Below are 17,252 nucleotides of genomic sequence, written 5' to 3'. Positions count from 1 at the left end.
TGCCTATGCCTTCTCTCTCCTCAAACAGCTGGGATGATGTTTGTGGGGAAATGGCCTATACAGGTTTAACTAAGACAACTTAATTTGCATCGTTAATCAAAAACTCTTTTCTCAAAGGGTTAACTGGTTGCCATTTTGAATAGTATGTTCAAGGGTGTAGCTTCCTATTTCTTTCCAAATTATAAGTAGCTACCTAAATATAGTGTAATTATATATTAATAATATGGCTTTCTGGCATAATAGTTTACTGTGTTTATCTGTGTTCCACAATGGGTTTATGAATATAATTTAAAATAATTAAATGTTGCCAGAATAATACTCAACTGTTGGATGAGGTTAGGAGATCAGAGACTGGACCTTCTCTTGATAATGCTTGTTTTGTTAAAGGTATAATGAAATAATTTGTATATGGTTTGATGAAGATTAAAAATCCTTATATTCCACAGCTTTAAAAAAAAAAAAACTTTATTTATGATCAAGTAATAAAGATAACATTCTACTTGTGGGATCTTACATTAAGGAAATAGTTTGACATTTTTGCCTTAAGAGTATGTATAATTTGAAGAGATACTTATTAACTCTGCTTGAGTGATATTGAGCAGTTCCTAGAGAATAAGTCATTTAAATAACCTGATCCTTTCATTTGCCCTTTTCAAATTTACAGATACTACTTGTACCTTTGGCATAACTAGTTGAAATTGGCCATTAGTACCATGTATAAATCTGATAGTTTCCTTGTTAGGAAGAGGTTGTAAGTAAATATGGTCACTGCAGTCAGAACAGTATTAGTGAACCTGTGTGGTGGTTTCAAGCTCTTTAAAATGTAGCACATTTGCTTTCATTTCTTTTTTATTTTTGGCATTTGACCTTGTATTCTTTCTGAAGCTCTATGTGTATTTGTATTTAGTCAATACTCTGGCAAGTAGCACTTTGCCTGTCCAGTTTGCTGGAGTGTAGATGTACATATGAGGATTTCCCTGGAGGTGCACTTCTTTGAAAAACTTCCTAAAGTATCTGTATAGTAGTTTTCATCTTAATATTCAGTATTTAATCTTCAGTTTGTGCTTTGTAAACTTATGACTTAATTGGTCAGAAACTTTTTAGTGTCTTTATAAAATTTTGTATATATATTTATACTAAATACATTGTGATACTGTATTTGAATGAATGATGAAATAATATTTGCTATTGGAATCATGTGCACTGACATATGTTATAAAGAGAATGCCTTTAATAAATCTTTTCAGCATTAGAATTGCCTCTTGGTCTATGCTTTTTTATTTTACTGATTTTCTTTGTTTACTCTTCATTCAAAATAGCTCTGCCTTGATAATAGCTAGGCTAGTGTTGAAAATCAAATTAATAATTAGGAAACACTAAACAAATATTAATATTGTCATAACAACTACTTTTCTTTTTTTAACATTGTTCTGCCTCTCTTTAGTTGATTATGCCAGGAATAGATTTATCACCATGTGGTATGTGGAAAGAGCATGAGCTTTGGAGTTTGACATGGTTTTCACACGTTTGGAGTGTGAATCCCAGCTAGGCTGCTTAGTAACTACATGACCTTAGACATGTTACTTACTGTCTTCACTCCCTTTCCTTCATCTGCAGAAAGAAAAGCAATACCCACCTCATGGATATCTATGAGCATTTAGTGAGAAAAATGTGGGAATAACTCCTGGCAAGTAGTAGACTATTAGTAAGTTTATTTTCCGTCCTTTTCATTACCAGCTACAAAACCCTTGCTATGTATATAAGATCACTCTTGGTGCAGGCATATGCCATTTATAACATTCTGCCAATGTACCAAATTATATTGCAGTCCTTTAAATATGGCATATTTGAAAATATATCTGCTGTCATTTTGTCCCATGATAATAAATGGACAATAAAGATAACTAAACATTATCTTCCTGCTCTTAAAGAAGGTATAATGTGCTATGTGTCCTCCATGGAGTCCATCTGAAAGTTTTAGCAAAAGGTTATGTTGTCTAGTTAGCTAACTAGCATACTTCACTTTACAGAGCCTGTGTGCCAGTAAGCATTTCAAGGTTTTCCCTAAATATGGAAAGTAAGAATTAATCACAGGTGAGGGGAAAAGGTATCAGTAGTTTGGTTCAGTTTAAAAACAGTTCTATGCCCAGCTTCCTGTGCATGATTCATCAGGTAAGTTTGTGCTCCGGATTTTGCAAGTTACAATCATTGCATGATATAATCAAGACTGAGCTTTTCCATCTTTCTTCCTTTAGCCAATATTAGTTTATGGGATTTTTAGATGTGGAACATGGCCATTAAGTTTGTTTTAATATCTCATAGCTAGGTTCATTCGTTCATTCCAATAATTATTTACTTAATGCTAGGTATGCTTTTGGTGTGAAGCCATAACAACCTGAAAAAGATTAGATTGCCTCATGGACTTTTGAAAGGCCCAACTTATTGGATCCCAGTTGTTCATAACATTGTATTTTCTCAATGTCAAAGACCTCTAAACACGCTAAACTCAGCCGGGTGCAATGGCTTATGCCTGTAATCCCAACACTTTGGGAGGCTGAGGCGGGTGGATCACTTGAGGCCAGGAATTTGAGACCAGCCCAGCCAACATGGTGAAACCCCATCTCTATTAAAAATACAAAAATTAGCCGGGCATGGTGGCGCATGGCAGACCTGTAATCCTAGCTACACAGGAGGCTGAGGCAGGAGAATAGCTTGAACCCCGGAGGTAGAGGTTGCAGTAAGCCTAGATCGCGTCACTGTACTCCAGCCTGGGTGACAGAGCGAGACTCTGTCTAAAAAATTATAATAATAAAATAACAGGGCATGGCAGTTCATGCCTATAATCCCAGCTATTCGGGAGGCCGAGGCAGGAGAATCGCTTGAACCTGGGAGGCGGAGGTTGCAGTGAGCCAACATTGCGCTACTGCACTCCAGCCTGGGAGACCGAGGGAGACTGTCAAACAAAAAACCAACCAAACAAAAAACACACACTACACTCGAACATACAGGAGAACCACCAGAGAATCGCTGACTTATTCAAGACAGAATTCAGGGGTAAACTTTTGATTAAGCAGATGGCAACTGGAAACTGCGTATTTCCTGTTGCAGAACGGTCCTAAACTCAGAATCATAGATTTTTAAAGAATTTAGCCAACCACGGTGGCTCACGCCTGTAATCCCAGCACTTTGGGTGGTCGGGGTGGGTGGATCACCTGAGGTCAGGAGTTCGAGACAAGCCTGACCAACAAGGTGAAACCCCTTCTCTACTAAAAATACAAAAATTAACCGAGCGTTACGGCAGGCGCCTGTAATCCCAGCTACTCAGGAGGCGGAGGCAGGAGAATCGCTTGAACCTGAGAGGCGGAGGTTGCGGTGAGCTGAAAAGGCCACATTGCACTCCTGCCTGGGCGACAAGAGCGAAACTCCATCTCAAAAAATAAAAAAAAAAAGAATGTAAGAGCTATTTTGTGGTAAGTCACAGGCTTTCGTTTCTCTGGCTAATATTCAGTGAAAACCTGTGAATTTGTCTAAAGAGCGAGCATCTGCCCACTAGAGGGCCTCATTTTCACGAAGAGCAGATTGTGCTGTCCACTAAGAAGATGGAGAATCTCTGAAATTTGGAAAATGGATATCACTTTCTACAGCCCTACATCTCCCTCTTTTTAAAATATTTATGGGCCAAGCACGGTGGCTCACACCTATAACCCCAGCACTTTGGGAGGCTGAGGCGGACGGATCATGAGGTCAAGAGATGGAGACCATCCTGGCCAACATGGTGAAACCCCAACTCTACTAAAAAATACAAAAATTAGCTTTGCCTGTAGTCCCAGCTACTCGGGAGGCTGAGGCAGGAGAATCACTTGAACCCGGTAGGCAGAGGTTGCAGTGAGCCGAGATGGCACCATGGCAGTCAAGCCTGGCGACAGAGCAAGACTGTCTCAAAAAATAAATATATACATGTGTGTGTGCGTGTGTGTGTGTGTGTGTATTTACGGGCCAAGCTTAGTGGATGACACTTATAATCTCAGCACTTTGGGAGGCCGATGTGGGAGGATCACTTGAGCCCAGGCATTCAAGACCAGCGAGACCTGGCCTTTATTTAAAAAACAAACGAACAAACAAAAAGGCCAGGCACGATGACTCACGCCTGTAATCCCAGCACTTTGGGAGGCTGAGGTAGGCGGATCACCTGAGGTCAGGAGTTCAAGACCAGCCTGACCAACATGGTGACACCTCATCTCTACTAAAAATACAAAATAAGCCAGGTGTGGTGGCAGGTGCCTATAATCCCAGCTACTCAGGAGGCTGAGACAGGAAACTGCTTGAACTTGGGAGGTGGAGGTTGCAGTGAGCTGAGATGGCGCCATTGCACTCCAGTCTGGGTGACAAGAGCAAAACTCCATCTCAAAAAAAAAAAATAAAGGTTTTTTCCCCCAGTTTTATTGAGGTATAATTAACAAATAAATTGTATATATTCAAGGTGTACAGTGTGATGGTTTGATATACAAACACATTGTGAAATCATTACTACAATCAAGTTAACACATTCTTCACTATACATAGTTACTATTTGTGAATGTGCATGTAGGGAGTAAGGACACTTAAAATTTATTCTTAGCAAATTTCAAGTATATTATACAGTATTATTATTATTATTATTATTTTTAGACTGAGTCTCACTCTGTCACCCAGGCTGGAGTACAGTGGCAGGATATTGGCTCACTGCAACCTCCGCTTCCTGGGTTCAAGTGATTCTCCTGCCTCAGCCTCCTGAGTAGCTGAGATTACAGGTGCCCACCACCATGCCCGGATAAGTTTTGTATTTTTTTAGTACAGACAGGGTTTCACCAGGTTGATCAGACTAGTCTCGAACTCTTGACCTCGTGATCCACCTGCCTCGGACTCCCAAAGTGCTGGGATTACAGGCATGAGCCACTGTGCCCAGCCTACTATACAGTATTGTTAACTAAAGTCACCTTGCTATACATTAGACTCCCAGAATTCATTCATCTGATAAATGAAAGTTTGTATCGTTTGATCAATATCTCCCCATTTTCCTCACCCCATCCCCAACCCCTGGCAAACACCCTTCTCCTCTCTGCTTCTATGAATTTGACTTTTTTAGAATCCTCATACAAGTGATATCATATAGTATTTGTCTTTCTGTGTCTGCTATTTCACTTAGCACAACGTCCTCAAGCTTCCTCCACGTTGTGGCAAATGGCAAAATTTCCTTTATTAAGGCAGAATATTCCTGTTTGTGTGCGTGTGTAACATTTTGTTTATCCATTCATCCATCAATGGACACTTAGGTTGTTTCCAGATCTTAGCTATTGTGAATATTGCTGCAGTGAACATAGGAATGCAGCTATCTCTACAGGGTGCTAATTTCATTTTCTCTGGGTATATACCCAGAATAGGGATGGCTGAGTCATATGGTAGTTCTATTTTCCGTTTCTGAGGAACCCCCATACTGTTTTCTATAATGGCTATACCAATTCACATTCCCACCAACAGCGTACAAGGGCCCCCTAATTTCTTTTCTTTCTTTCTTTCTTTCTTTCTTTCTTTCTTTCTTTCTTTCTTTCTTTCTTTCTTTCTTTCTTTCTTTCTTTCTTTCTTTCTTCCTTCCTTCCTTCCTTCCTTCCTTCCTTTCTTTCTTTCCTTCTTTCTTTCTCTCTCTTTCTCTCTCTTTCTTTCTTTTTTTTGAGACAATCTCGCTCTGTCACCCAGGGTGGAGTACAGTGGCATGATCTCAGCTCACTGCAACCTCTGTCTCCCGGGTTCAAGCGATTCTCCTTCCTCAGCCTCCTGAGTATCTGGGATTATAGGCAAGTGCCACCACGCCTGGCTAATTTTTGTATTTTTAGTAGAGACAGAGTTTCACCATGTTGGCCAGGCTGGTCTCGATCTTCTGACCTTGTGATCTGCCCGTCTCGGCCTCCCAAAGTGCTGGGATTACAGGCATGAGCCACCGTCCCTGATTGGGCCCCCTATTTTCTACCTCCTTGCCAACACTTACCTCTTGTCTTTTTGAGCACAGCCATCCTAACAGGTGTGAGATGAAATCTCATTGTGGTTTTGGTTTGCACTTCCCTGATGATTAGTGATGATGAGCACAAATAGCCACGCCAGCTATTTGCCCATTTTCTTCTCCCTTTTTGTCTCTCCAGGATCCTGTTTTGGGTGCTGTGATGTGTGATCACCATTTTCCCTTCCTTCTCTCCCCAGTCACCCCACTGCCCTCTGCCTCAACTCCCCCAGCTGAAACTGCTCTCACCAAGGTCATCAGTGAACTTCTAATTACAAAAGCCAAAGGAATTTTTCAGTCTTAATCTCACTTAATTGCTCCCTTTCTTTGGAAATTCTTTCCTCTCATGTCTCCATAGTAGAATATGCCAGAGTTTTCTGATTGTTCTTTTTTCATCTCTTTCATGAGCTTCTTATTCTCCACAACATCTTTTAAACATTAGAATTTTGTGTGTTGGTTGAACAAAAATGTATTGTACTTAAGAGATGGACACCCTAAGTTCCCTAAGTTACTTGTCACTACGCATTATATACATCTAACAAGATGTCATGTGTACTCCACAAATTTGTACAGAAAAATTCGGCGCCCAGACTGGAAGCGGTGGCTCACGCCTGTAATCCCAGCACTTTGGGAGGCTGAGGCAGGGGGATCACTTGAAGTCAAGAGATCAAGACCAGCCTGGCGAACATGGTGAAACCCTGTCTCTACTAAAAATACAAAAATTAGCTGGGCATGGTGGCGGGCACCTGTAATCCCAGCTACTTGGGAGGCTGAGGCAGGAGAATCACTCGAATCCAGGAGGCAGAGGTTGCAGTGAGCCAAGATTATGCCACTGCACTCCAGCCTGGATGACAGAGCGAGACTTCATCTCAAAACAAACAAAAACAAAAACAAACAAACTGGTGCTTAATGTGACCTTTTCCTTGCAGTCTCCTTACTTTCCCTAGAGATCAATGCATAGTGAAGCTGTTGGGGGCGTGGATTCTAGAGGTTCTGCTTCTTACTCCCTACCTCTCTGCCCACCTCCTTAACTCTTAGAACTTCAGTTTTCTTATTTCTAAACTGGTGATAATAACAGTACCTACCTGAGGGTCATGGCTTTGAGGGCTAAGTGACACGACACCTCACAGACACAAGCACTTAGCACAGAAAATCCGATGCATGACAACTCAAGAAATGGTGGCCATGATGATTAATTTTATCTACTTGAGTGATGTAACCACTGTTTATAAGCTGGTACTCCCAAGTGTACATTTCTTTCTTTTGAGCGCTCTTATTCAATTGTCTACTTGGCCATAATACAAGCACCTTAAATCTAACGGTATCTAAAGAATTAACTCATACCCTATATCTTTTTTTTTTTTTTTTTTTTTTTTTTGAGACAGAGACTCGCGCTGTTGCCCAGGCTGGAGTGCAGTGGTGCTATCTCGGCTCACTGCAACCTCTGCCTCCTGGGTTCAAGCGATTCTTCTGCCTCAGCCTCCCAACCCTATACTTTTTAAACCTAATTCTTTCTGTATTCCTTATTTTTGCTGAAAATGCCACCATCCACCCAGATGGATCCACCATCCATCCAAAGTCACCCAGACCAAAAATCTTAAGCTTATTATCTATTTGACCACACCTGATCCCCACAATAAGCCCAGGAGGTGAGTGCTATTATGATCCCATTTTGCAGATGAGGAAAATGAGCCCTCTTGGCTTTGCAGTACAGAATCTCAGAACCAGAATTCCTGGGCCAAAGTCCACGCTCTATATCCCTTTCTTCTAAAATAAGTTCCTGTTGGAAGCTAATTAAGAAGCACACATGCTGTTGCCTCTGTGGGGAACGCTTTTCCTCCAGGAATCCCTGTGGCTCCGTCTCACTTCCTATAAGTTTTAACTCAAGTGTCATTTCCACGAGGCCTCCCTCCCTCTCCTTCCCTTCCCTCACAACTCTCTCTGTCCTCTTTCCCTGATTTAATGTCTTCTTGGCTTTTTTTTTCACCAGTTAAATACTATGCCATAACTTTTTCTTATTTTTCTTTTTTTTTTTGAGATGGAGTCTTGCTCTGTCGTCCGGGCTAGAGTGCAATGGTGCGACCTCTGCTCACCACAACCTCCGCCTCCTGGGTTCAAGTGATTATCCTGCCTCAGCCTCTGGAATAGCTGGAATTACAAGTGCATGCCACCACGCCCGGCTAATTTTTTGTACTTTTAGTAGAGACAGGGTTTCACCATGCTGGCCAGGCTGGTCTCGAACTCCTGACCTCCTGATCTGCCTGCCTCAGCCTCCCAAAGTGCTGGGATTACCGGCATGAGACACCGTGCCCGGTCTATTTTTCTTATTTACTGTTTATCTCCTTTCACTAGAAGGTAAGCTCTGTGGGAGCAAGAATTTTTCATTTGTTGTGCACACTGTTGTATCTCTAGCACCTAACAACACCTGGCACGTAGTAGGAGCCAGTAAATACCTGTTGAATAAATAAATGAAGCAAACAAACAAAACAAATTGCAAAGAAAAGAAAAAACCTTAGTTACAGTTTGTGTGATTAAAAAATTACCATCTAAGAGGAACTTTCTAGATCCATAGTTGTTTTTAAATTATTATTATTATTTTTGAGACAGAGTCTCACTCTGTGGTCCAGGCTGGAGTGCAATGATGCGATCTCAACTCACTGCAACCTCTGCCTCCCGGGTTCAAGCAATTCTTGTGCCTCAGCCTCCCCAGTAGCTGGGATTATAGGCATGCACCACCACACCGGGCTAAGTTTTGTATTTTTAGTAGAGACAGGGTTTCACCATGTTGGCCAGGCTGGTCTCGAACTCCTGACCTCAGGTCATCCACCCACCTCAGCCTCCCAAAGTGCTGGGATTACAGGCACGAGCCACCATGCCCGGCCTAAGTTATTACTATTATTATTATTTTGAGATGGAGTCTTGCTCTGTTGCCCAGGCTGGAGTGCAATGGCACGATCTCTGCTCACTGCAACCTCCGCCTCCCGGGTTCAAGTGATTCTCTTGCCTCAGCCTCCCGAGTAGCTGGGATTACAGGTATGCATCACCACACCTGGCTAATTTTTGTATTTTTAGTAGAGATGGTGTTTCACCATGTTGGCCAGGCTGGTCTCAATCTCCTGACCTTGTGATCTGCCCACCTTGGCCTCCCAAAGTGCTGGGATTACAGGCATGAGCCACTGAGCCCAGCCTAAATTATTTTTTTAATTGAGGAAAAATTCACATACAAAATATGAAAATATCATCAGCCTTTAGTTCAGTGCATTTTGACAATTGTATTTGCCCACATAATCACCACCCAAAATAAGGTATAGAACTTTTCTATCATTCTAGAAAGTTATCTTATGTCTGTTTCCAGCCATTTCTCTCCTCCCAATGGCCAAACCACTTTCTGATTTCTGTCACAATAAATTAGTTTTACTTGTTCTTGGACTTCATAAAAATGGAATAATTCAGTATATATTAGCTTTTTTTTTTTTTTTTTTTTTTTTTTTTTTTTTTTTTTGGAGACAGAGTCTAGCTCTTTCACCCAGGCTACAGTTCAGTGACATGATCTCAGCTCACTTTAGCCTCAACCTCCTGGGATCAAGCAATCCTCCCACCTCAGCCTCCCAAGTAGCTGGGACCACAGGTGTGCGCCACCATGCCTGGCTTAATTTTTGTATTTTTTTTAGAGGTGGGACTTTACCATATTGCCCAGGCTGGTCTCAAACTCCTGGGCTCAAGAGATGTGCCAGCGTCGGCTTCCCAAAGTGCTAGGATTACAGGCGTCAGCCACCATGCCTGGCCACAGTATATATTTAGGTATGTGTCTGATTTCTTTTGCTCAACAAAATGTTTTGTGATTTATCTATGTTGTTAAATGAACCTGTAGTTAGGCCCTTTTATTGCTCAGGAATATTCCATTGTATTGCTATACTGCAACGGGTTTATCCTTTTACCTGCTGAGCAAAGCCTGGGTTATTTCCATTTTTGAAAACTTGTCCAGATGGATCACTCTGTCTTGTTGTTGTTGTTGTTGTTGTTGTTGTCATTTAAGTTTGGCATTATACTTAGTGCAAGCTCAGCTCTTAGGATTTGGAAGTCGTCCTTCTTGCATTTTTTTCTTCCAGATCATAAAGGTCATATCTGTTAATGACCTCCTTAGACCTCCCAGGTCAGCAGGCTCTAAGCTTCTCAGAGCCCTGTAATGCTCTCCCCTTCCCTCACATCCCCTCTCCTCCATCTCACTCCTGGGCAGTTGGGCTCCAACAATGCCCCCATCTCCTCCCTCCCTGGCCCACTTGCTTGCTGCCCAGAACCTGCTGCTTCTGAGAGCATCAGAATAGCATCTCCTATGTCCTCCAGGTGATCTCCCCTGCTGGAAACCCCTTAGGGATTTTTTTTTTTTTTTTGAGATGGAGTCTTGCTCTATTGCCCAGGCTGGAGTGCAATGGTGCAATCTTGGCTCACTGAAGTCTGCCCGGTTTAAGTGATTCTCCTGCCTCAGCCTCCCGAGCAGCTGGGACTACAGGCTCGTACCACCATGCCCTGCTCAGTTTTGTATTTTTTGGTAGAGACAGCATTTCACCTTGTTGGCCAGGCTGGTCTCAAACTCCAGACCTCAAGTGATCCACCTACCTCAGCCTCCCAAAGTGCTGGGATTACAGGTGTGAGCCAACATGCCAGGCCCCCTTAGGGATTTTAGATAAAACTTCACCTATTTACTATTCAAGAACAGAAAAGTGAGAAAGACTTCTTTAAGCTTCTTGATTTGAGTTCAGGTTCTTTCCCTACTTTCCTCTCTAAAACTAAACCTCCCTCCCCACCACATAATTCAGAAGAAACAATTTGGTTCAAGTGGACAAGGAAGGAATTTAAGAAAAAGAAAACTGCCTCAACCCCAGGCTATGATGTAACTCACAACCTCCTTCTGGGAAGGAATTAGCGTTCCTGATACAATGCTTGAGGAATGTTCTACTGGAACAAAAAGAGATTCTGAACTTCTGGGAAGCCAGGGCTACTCACTCACCTGACTGACTACGCACTCTTTAACTAGACTTTTTTTTTTTTTTTTGAGATGGAGTCTCGCTCTGTTGCCAGGCTGGAGTTCAGTGGCATAATCTTAGCTCACTGCAACCTCTGCCTCCCAGGTTGAAGCGATTCTCCTGCCTCAGCCTCCCGAGTAGCCGGGGCTACAGGCGAGTGCCCCGCTAATTTTTGTATTTTTAGTAGAGATGAGGTTTCACCATGTTGGCCAGGCTGGTCTTGAACTACTGACCTCAGGTGATCCACCTACCTTGGCCTCCCAAAGTGCTGGGATTACAGGTGTGAGCCACCGCGCCTGGCCAGATTTTTTTTTTTTTTAACGCAACCCAGAGGCTGAAGTGAGAGCATTGTTTGGGCCCAGGAGTTCAAGATCAGCCTAAACAACATAGTGAGAACTTGTCTCTACAAAAAATGAAACAAAACAAAACAAAACAAAAAACCCAACATTAAAAAAAACTTAGCCAGGAGTGGAAGTGTGTACCTATGGTCCCATCTACTTGGGAGGGTAAGGTGGGAGGCTCGCTTGATCGAGGTTGCAATGAGCCATGATCACGTCACTGCACTCTAGCCTAGGTGACAGAGCGAGACTCTGTCTCACATACACACACACACACACACACACACACACACACACACACACACACACAATGATTCTCTAACCATTCTCTTCTCTTTCCAGGAAATGTCTCTACCAAAAAGGACTCGTTGAACTGACTTGCTCAAAAACCTCTTCCTGGCAGCAACTTTGAAATCAAACTTTGGCATGGGCTCACAATCGCTTGAGACATTGCATGGCCATTGTGAGGGGATTGGTGATTATTTATATAAAGTGGAGGCTAAAAATAGAACTCACTTTTTTTTTTTTTTTTTTGAGACAGTCTCGCTCTGTTGCCAGGCTGGAGTGCAGTGGCACGATCTCAGCTCACTGCAACCTCTGCCTCCCGGGTTCAAGTGATTCTCGTGCCTCAGCCTCCCAAGTAGCTGGGATTACAGGCACGCACCACCACACCCAGCTAATTTTTGTATTTTTAGTAGAGACAGGGTTTTGCTATGTTGGCCAAGCTGGTCTTGATCTCCTGACCTTGTAATCCGCCCACCTTGGCCTCCCAAAGAGATTACAGGCGTGAGCCACCATGCCCAGCCAGAACTCAGTGTTTACAGATTTAAACTTTTAACTATCTTTTTTTTTTTTTTCAGTGCTTCCTTGTTTTCACACTTTTCACAAAGTAAAATTACGAGTTTGGGGAGAAGCTAAAAAGAATATAAGAATACTGTGTTGGAGCAGAGCAAGGGCTAGGGCCTCTGCTGCCCAAAACAGCTGATGAAAGAGGCAGAGGGTAAAAACCAAACACACAGAAACACAAAAGTGAAGCAGAAAGGGCGGAGTTTAGGGAGGCAGCACTGAGTGGCAAGAACGTGGGATTTCGGGCCGGCCAGACGTGGGTTGGAGTTTCTGCCTGACCTTTTACTGCATGACTCTGCAGCCTCCCTATATCCTGCTTTTCTCATGGTCCCCAGAGATGATCACACATCCTCATGGGGTCATTGTGAGAGAATGGAAATGTTAAGCCATGTGAATTGCTTAAGAGAGTGACCGGCATGCAGGTTTCACTACATTTATTATTATGAGTGTATTAATATTATCTACCCAGTTTCCAGCCCCAGACCCTGCCTGGACTGTCTCCTGTCCCTGCTGGGTCCGGCTCTGGCAGCCAGGTGCCTCAGCCCCTGAGCTGTGCCAGGGAGGCCCGACTCTCCATCTTCACCTGCTTCTCAAGGCTTCATTCCCTTCACTCTCTGTGTTTTGTGCTCTTTATACTTACACCTGTACTTCCTCTTCAGGTTTTTCTGGCAGGCTAAGTCCCAGTCCCTCAGTTCTGAATCAGCCATTTTTTAAGCATTCTAACCCAGAAAAAGACTGCCAGGGCCGGGCATGGTGGCTTGTGCCTGTAATCCTAGCACTTTAGGAGGCTGAGGCAGGTGGATCACTTGAAGCCAGGAGTTTGAGACCAGCCTGGCCAACATGGTGAAACCCTGTCTCTACTAAAAATACGAAAATTAGCCAGGCGTGGTAGCACATGCTTGTAGTCCCAGTTACTCAGAAGGCTGAGGCATGAGAATTGCTTGAACGTGGGAGGTAGAGGTTGCAGTAAGCCGAGATGGCACCACTGCACTCCAGCCTGGGTGACAGAGTAAGACTCGGTCTCAAAAAAAAAAAAAGACTTGTAGCCTCTTCACTGCTTCTCCTGGTGACTTACCAGCCCAGTCAGTGTAGAATGTCCAGTGTGCATTGTTTCCTTTTAGGAGTCACTGGACACACACCTATGTTAACGTCATTTACCTCTGGCCATCGGTCTTCCCTGACAAATACGGTCATAGCTAACACTTCCTGAGAGCTTGCACTGTGACCTTGTTGAGTACTTACATGGGCTAGTGTCTTACAAACATGATCTCATTTAATGTTCACAATAATTCAAAATAACACGCAATGTGCCATTATTGCCACCATTTTACAGATGACAAAATTAAGGCTCAGGGATGTTAAATAACTAGGGCAAGATCACATAGCAGGAGGAGGCAGAAAGATTAAGATTTTGGTTTGTTGAATATCAAATTCTGTACTTTTTGCCACTACCTTACCCTGCTACAGTTCATCATTTGTATTGCATTGTATTGTATTGTATTGTATTGTACTGTATTGCATTATACTGTATTGTATTTATTTTTGAGATGGAGCCTTGCTCTGTTACTCAGGCTAGAGTGCAGTGGCATGATCTCAGTTCACCGCAACCTCTGCCTCCCGGGTTCAAGCAATTCTCCTGTCTCAGCCTCCCAAGTAGCTGGGATTACAGGCGCCCGCCACCACGCCTAGCTAATTTTTGTATTTTTAGTAGAGATGGGGTTTCACCATGTTGGCCAGGCTGGTCCTAAACTCCTGACCTTGTGATCCACCTGCCTCAGTCTCCCAAAGTGCTGGGATTATAGGCGTGAGCCACTGTGCCCGGCCTGTGTTATATTTATGTTCAAGTCTGGCCCCTCAACTCCCATTTCAATTACTTTTAGAGGGAAGGATACAGTTTGCAGAATCCTTAGAATGACACAAAAGCCTTAATGCTGGTCTGAAATTTTTGCTTATATAGAGATCTTTCTTTTTGCATTTCTCTCAGTTTCCATATCCTCCCTAACCAATAGGTTGTCATGTTATCCTGAAGCTAACGGATTAAGAAATGTGATGTGTCCCCATTGCCAAGTAAATTCACATTGGCCCCGAATACGTGACCAGAAACTTATCAAAAGCCTAAGCACTCAAGTGATATTCACACAGATTAGATTATGGAAAATCCCTTCTGAAGTAAAAGAAAATGTATTAGACACTAAGGGAAATTTCCAGAACAGCAACCCAAGTTCCCACTAACCCATGTGCAAATCAGCAAGGAGTTTCTGAGTTATTTGCTGAGCGGTACTTTCAGAACGGTCTTCACAAGAAAAATGAAAAATCTCTGGAGCTTCTGATGCTCCTTGGTCTTTCTGCAGCATGACATGCCTTAATTATTCCCTTGTCCGCTCCAGGTCATCTCCCCTCCTCTCCATCTTATCCAGTCCTAGCCATCCCTCAAATTCTACCTCCTTTATGAAAATCTTTCAATCAAATATACATGGAATGCCTGTAGTGTGCCCTGCCTGCCACTGAGACACTGAGAATACAATGGTTGTGAGGAAAGGTAGGAGGTTCCAGTCCTCTCTCTCTCTCTCTCTTTTGAGATAGGTTCTCCTTCTTTCACCTGGGCTGGAGTGCAGTGGCATGATTATGACTCACTGTGGCTTTGAACTCCTGGGCTCAAGCAATCATCTCACATCTGGGCTCAAGCAATCCTCCTACCCGAGCCTCCCGAGTAGTAGCTGGGATTACAGGTCTATGCCACCTTGTCCAGTTACTTTTTTTTAATGTAGAGATGGGATCTTATGATGTTGCCCAGGCTGGTCTTGAACTGGCCTCAAGCAATCCTCCCACCTCAACCTCCCAAAGCACTGGAATTACAGGCATGAGCCGCCATGCCCAGCAAGGCCTCTCTTTTTGTTTATAGATGGCCATCTTTTCCCTGTCTCATCACATTGTCATTCCTCTATGCATGTCTGTCTCCCAATTGTTCCTTCTACCTGCTTTTTAAACATTTATTATTTATTTATTTATTTTAAGAAAGGGTCTTGCTCTGTCTCCCAGGCTGGGGTGCAGTGGTGTGAACATGGTTCACTGCAACCTCAACTTCCTGGGCTCACGCAATCCTCCTGCCTCAGCCTCCTGAGTAGCTGAGATTACAGGCACATGCCACCACACCTCATTTTGTGTGTGTGTGTGCGTGTGTGTGGAGACAGGGTCTTGCTATGTTGCCCAGTTTGGTCTTGAACTCCTGGGTTCAAGTGATCCTCCCAACTCGGTCCCCCAAAATGTTGGGAGTACAAGCGAGAGCCACCATGCCCAGCCAGGCCTCTCTTTTTGGCTTGCAAATGGCTGTCTTTTCCTTGTCCCTTCACATCATCATCCCTCTCTGCACGTCGTCTTCCAATTTCCCTTTTTGATAAGGACACAGTATTGGATGAGCATCCATCCTAATGACCTCGTTTTAACTTGGTTACCTTTGTAAAGACCCTGTCTTCAAATCAAATCACATTCTGAAGTACTGGGGATTAGGACTTTGACATATGAATTTTGAGAATAACACAATTCAGCTCATAAGAGGAGACATCATAAACTTAGTTTTAAATTTGTTGATGTGAGGGATCTTGGCACGGCCACAGTGTGATATGCAGTAGGAAGGTGAGGATATGTGTGAAGGCGGCCTGCTTTATAGGTCTTTTATACTTCCATACTCTGGCGTAGCTCTCCTTTTGTCATACAATCCTTGTCACTCCGATAAGTAGATACTTTGCCTCAGGGGAGTTTAATGAATTATCTACTTCTCTCTCACTTTTTTCTTTTTTTTTCTTTTCTTTTTTTTTTTGAGACAGAGTCTTGCTCTATTGCTCAGGTTGGAGTGTGGTGGCTCGATCTCGGCTCACTGTAACCTCCACCTCCCAGGTTCAAGTAATTCTCCCTGCCTCAGCCTCCCGAGTAGCTGGGATTACAGGAGCCTGCTACCATGCCCAGCTAATTTTTGTATTTTTTTTAGTAGAGACGGTGTTTCGCCACGTTCGCCAGGCTGGTCTTGACTCCTGGCCTCAGGTGATCAGCCCGCCTTGGCCTCCCAAAGTGCTGGGATTACAGGCATGAGCCACCGCACCCAACCAGTTGAATCATCTACTTCTTATAGTAGTTTCATAATGTAAAGATAAGCGCTCTCTTTCATTTTACCAAAGAATAAACAAAAAATGTAGATAATTTTAACTATTTGTTCAAGATTGCACAGGCAGAAAGAATTAGAATTAGGTCTCAAATACTGGTTTATAAACTCCAAATGCCACACTTCTGCATAAATCTTCGTGGATGAAGTGGTGATGGTAGGAAGAGAGGGTTGAATGATGAATGGAGGAATGGATGGGTGGACAAGTGGGTGGATAGATGAAAAGGTGGATGGGTGGATGTATGGGTGGATGGGTGGGTGGATGGATGGATGGATGGATGGATGGATGGATGGATGGATGGACGGGTGGATAAATGGACAGGTGGATGAGTGGATGGGTGGATGGATGGCTAGATGGGTGGATGGATGGGAGGGTGAATAGATGAATGGGTGGATGGGTGGATGGATGGATAGGTGGGTGGAGGATAGGTGGGTGGATAGATAGATAATAACAAGAGCTTGTATTTATTGAACACTTACTATTAGGCAATTACTAAGCTGAGCAGTGTATATGCAACTGCTCATATAATCACAAAACAACTCTATGAAGGAGGTACTATTGTTACCGTTACTAGCCTAGTTAAAGAAACTGAGACTTGGAGCAGTAATTCTTCTAGGTTATAGGGTAAGAAAGTCGGTAGGGCCCAGGATTAGAACTCAGGTTTTTTGGAGAATTTTGATCCTCTCTGCTAATTAATGCAGTACTCTGAAAGTATAGATGCCACTCTCAGATTCAAATCCTCTCTGGTTTCATTTGAGTATATATTTAGTTAGCAAGCATTTTTTATGTTTGTTTGTTTGTTTTGAGACAGGGTCTCACTCTGTTGCCCAGCTGGAGTGTAGTGACTGATCAGGGC

Source organism: Macaca mulatta, chromosome 1, assembly GCF_049350105.2.
Source record: "Macaca mulatta isolate MMU2019108-1 chromosome 1, T2T-MMU8v2.0, whole genome shotgun sequence".
In the NCBI taxonomy this organism is placed as follows: Eukaryota; Metazoa; Chordata; class Mammalia; order Primates; family Cercopithecidae; genus Macaca; species Macaca mulatta.
Note: the sequence above shows the minus strand (reverse complement) of the source record.